Genomic DNA, 4,659 nt, shown 5'->3' with positions numbered 1-4,659 from the left:
ATGTCTCCTTGTATAATTTAATTACTACCTACATTTATTTATTTACTTTATTTTTTTGTGTATTTAATTGGATGCTTATTTATTTATTGAGCACTTATTTATTTCTGTATTTATTTCTGACTGTGTCAGGATCGGTCCTCCATAGCGGGGTGGGAGAGTTATCAAGCACGTAAAGTTTGGTTCAGATGTGAGCATGTACACTGAAGTTACAACAACTTCCTGTGTCATGGCGAAGACTTGATCTTTGACGCCACGCCACGGACACGCCCATTGACGAAAACTCACAGATAGCACAACTTTACATCTTCAATGCCTTTAGAAGGCACAGCACAAATTTGAAGTCGGTCGGACTAAATCCCTAGGAGGAGTTCGTTAAAGTAAGGAGTGTTTAAATCATCCAAAAATTTGACGTAAAATTCAAAATGGCCGACTTCCTGTTGATTTTAGGGCATCGCTCCATGAGGCTTTTTGGTACATCTGGACATTATACACGTACCACAGACAATTCGTACATGTAGGTCAAACGTGCAGCGGGGGCTGCTTCGTTAAAGGTCACTTCCTGTTGCCAGCAGGTGGCGCTATGACTGTGGGTGAATGTCGGCATGTACATGTGATCAGGGCGGGACTCTCATCCTACATGTACACTTTGGTCCAGATGTGAGCATGTACACTGAAGTTACAACAGCTTCCTGTGTCATGGCGAAGACTTGATCTTTGACGCCACGCCACGGACACGCCCATTGACGAAAACTCGCAAATAGCACAACTTTTCATCGTCAATGCCTTTAGAAGGCACAGCAGACATTTGACGTCGATCCGACTAAATCCCTAGGAGGAGTTCGTTAAAGTACGAAGTGTGTAAATCATCCAAAAATGGCCGTGAGATTCAAAATGGCCGACTTCCTGTTGAGTTTAGGGTATGGGTTCTTGAGGCTTTTTTGTGCGTCTTGATATGATACATGTCCCCAGAAAATTTCGTGCATGTAGGTTGAACGTGAACGAGGGGCTAATTTTTTCCAATTTTCTAGGTGGCGCTAGCGAGTCATTTTGCCACACCCATGCGCGAAACCCATAAAATACGAAATTTTTCACCAGTTCTGACATGTGTGCAAAGTTTGGTGAGTTTTCGGTTTATGCTCAGGTCCCCAAAATGGAGCTTACTTTGCACAAAAAAGAAATATATATATATATATATATATATATATAAAATCTTAGCAAATTCAATAGGGACCTCGCACAGTCGTGCTCGGGTCCTAATAATCTTAGCAAATTCAATAGGGACCTCGCACGGTCGTGCTCGGGCCCTAAATATAATCTTTACAAAGTTGTCAAGCACGTAAAGTTTTGTTCAGATGTGGTTCGTGCTCGGGCCCTAAATATAATCTTTATAAATTCAATAGGGACCTTGCACGGTTCGTGCTCGAGTCATTTTCCCACGGCCATGCGCGAAACCCATAAAATACGAAATTTTTCACCACTTCTGACATGTGTGCAAAGTTTGGTGAGTTTTCGAGTATTTTGTGCGAGGGCCCGCCCAACGCTGCTTGCAGCTTTAATTATGTGGATTGTATTTAGGAACAGAGTAATTCACTCAGTAGCCTAACCATATCTGCAGCTGCATTTCAACAGATAACACTGTTAATGCTGTCTCTCCATCCCCCCAAAGAAAAAAATCACTACTGTAAGTACAGTTACCATAGTAATCAATGCACATTTTACGAAAAGTGATGCAAATATAGTCTGCTGTTATGTGTTGTAACGTCACACCTCTTCCCTCCAAAATTAAACACAAAACGGATAATACTGCTTCCCCGACTCCCCAGAAGAAATGGTATCATATGTAAGTATAAGGATAGTAATCAGAACACACGCCTTTAATATTTATCCGAAAACTGCTGCAAATATAGTTGCTGCTGGTGTCTGTCCCACCTGAAAGTGGTTGACAGCGCGGATTGGTTGGAACTACTGAGCATGGAGCACGTGGCGGCGAGATCAAAGAGTGTCGTAACTCTCTAATTTAAGGGCTCTGGTTGTGATTACGTTGAAAGTGACCAATCATAAGAGGGTCAGTGCCCTCCTTGGTTTCCGCCCGCAAACAGTCAAAAGTCATGTAGATTCGAGCGAGCAGAAATCAGCTGAGCGAGCAGAAATCCACTGCGCGAGCTAACCACCCCGCAAGCAGAAGCCCACTGCGCGCGAGCAGGATTCCACTGTGCAAGCAGAGTTATTCTTTGAGAGCATACCAGGCGCTCGCTCGCAGCTACCTGTACAGCTCTCGGTTGTTGAAATTGTGTGCGAGTATTTTGTCGTGCGCGCGGGAAGGTAAAATTTTGCGCATGTGGAGTAACATAATTTGCTCGCGAGCATGGTGGATCACATCAAGGAGAACAGAACAGGAAGCAAAGCAAAACACAGACAGCAAACACAAACAACTTCAGAATAAAACAGGAAGCAAAGTACACGGGAACACACCAGGACAAATCTACCAAAGTAAAACACAAAACATGTACTGAGACCGGACCAAACAGGAGACAGGACTACACTAAAACATGGAGACACAGGACTAAGGACTCGAACAGGTAAAAAACATGCAGATGAACATAAGAATAAACTAAGCTACAAAACCCTAAACAAGACGAGATCAAAAATGAAACAAAGAAATGCACAGACCAGGAATAACACTAACATGAACTAAAGCACAGAACTAAGAACTAAGGCACTGGACTAAGAACTGAGGCAAAGAACTAAAATGCAGGACTAAGACCTAAGATAAGAGACAAGACCGACACTAAGTAAACCTAAACATCCGAATGAATAAAATTATAAACAAGGCTACACAGAGAAACACAGAACCAAAAACAAACTTAAACAGGATCAACAAAACAAAGAGCAAACATGGGCAAAACACTAGAACACAAGACATGGAACCAAAACAAAACCAGAATCCTTAACTCATAACAAAGACAAACCTGCCTGATACTTTCACAGTCAGCCCCAGGCCTATTAATGATTCAGCAGTAAGAATCACAGTTGGTTCCCCTCCTCCAGGGAAAAAAACTAAGCTATTATGTATAGTTCACACACTGATGTGGTTATAAGATTTTTGGAAAAAACACTACGAACTTGAAGCAGCATATGAAGGCTAACCACCTGGGAATTGAGGTAAGTTAATTAGGGTTGGGCCGATAGACGATGTCATCGTCCATCAGAGATGGCTGACAGATGGTCGATGGTTGAGCAGGCATCATGATTGTAAACCTTGCCCCCCGACAAAAAAATTCAAAATTTTCCACACCGCCCTGTGACAGCAGGTTTTAATCACCACGAACATTATTATAAATTTTAAATATGCTTTGCACCTTTCTCAGAATTCTCCTTTCCCCACACTGAGATACAATAGAGGCCGGTAAAACACCGGCTTGCCCCGCCTCTCTCTTGTAACGTCATAGGCTACCAAGTTTTTACCATTAACACTAACTGGACATCTAGCTCAGGGATACATTGGTTGACGTGTCACAGTGTCGGATTGAACCTGGGTCTCTGACACCAAAGGCTTGTGTCTTATCCACTGCATCATCACCACCCCTATTAATATGGTCTCAAAGGTAATTGATCATCACCTTGTGTAGCTAAGAACCTTCCATTACACAAGTAAAAGCTTCAGTAATTAATTTGACAATAAGTGAGAAAAAGAAGAAAGACAGAGAGAGAGAGAGCAAGAGAGAGTAAAAGAAAGAGGGCCAAGCATAAAAACAAAACTATATATATATATATATATATATATATATATATATATATATATATATATACAGTGGGTACGGAAAGTATTCAGACCCCTTTAAATTTTTCACTCTTTGTTTCATTGCAGCCATTTTCCAAAAATCAAAAAAGTTCATTTTATTTCTCAGTAATGTACACTCAGCACCCCATCTTGACAGAAAAAAACAGAAATGTAGAAATTTTTGCAAATTTATTAAAAAAGAAAAACTGAAATATCACATGGTCTTAAGTATTCAGACCCTTTGCCGTGACACTCATATTTAACTCAGGTGCTGTCTATTTCTTCTGATCATCCTTGAGATGGTTCTACTCCTTCATTTGAGTCCAGCTGTGTTTGATTATACTGATTGGACTTGATTAGGAAAGCCACACACCTGTCTATATAAGACCTTACAGCTCACAGTGCATGTCAGAGCAAATGAGAATCATGAGGTCAAAGGAACTGCCTGAAGAGCTCAGAGACAGAATTGTGGCAAGGCACAGATCTGGCCAAGGTTACAAAAACATTTCTGCTGCACTTAAGGTTCCTAAGAGCACAGTGGCCTCCATAATCCTCAAATGGAAGACGTTTGGGACGACCAGAACCCTTCACAGAGCTGGCCGTCCGGCCAAACTGAGCTATCGGGGGAGAAGAGCCTTGGTGAGAGAGGTAAAGAAGAACCCAAAGGTCACTGTGGCTGAGCTCCAGAGATGCAGTCGGGAGATGGGAGAAAGTTGTAGTAAGTCAACCATCACTGCAGCAATCCACCAGTCGGGGCTTTATGGCAGAGTGGCCCGACGGAAGCCTCTCCTCAGTGCAAGACACATGAAAGCCCGCATGGAGTTTGCTAAAAAACACCTGAAGGACTCCAAGATGGTGATAAATAAGATCCTCTGGTC

At 42.2% G+C, this 4,659-nt stretch overlaps 1 protein-coding gene across 2 annotated transcripts in view; it reads left to right on the top strand.

The window, feature by feature from the left end:
* The window catches only part of LOC123971909, a 23,685-nt gene that overhangs the window by 9,835 nt on the left and 9,191 nt on the right, over positions 1-4,659 (top strand). The gene's annotated exons all lie outside the window — the stretch shown is intronic.

Source organism: Micropterus dolomieu, linkage group LG06 (genome assembly GCF_021292245.1).
Source record: "Micropterus dolomieu isolate WLL.071019.BEF.003 ecotype Adirondacks linkage group LG06, ASM2129224v1, whole genome shotgun sequence".
In the NCBI taxonomy this organism is placed as follows: domain Eukaryota; kingdom Metazoa; phylum Chordata; class Actinopteri; order Centrarchiformes; family Centrarchidae; genus Micropterus; species Micropterus dolomieu.
Note: the sequence above shows the minus strand (reverse complement) of the source record. Positions and strands in the feature narration are given on the sequence as shown.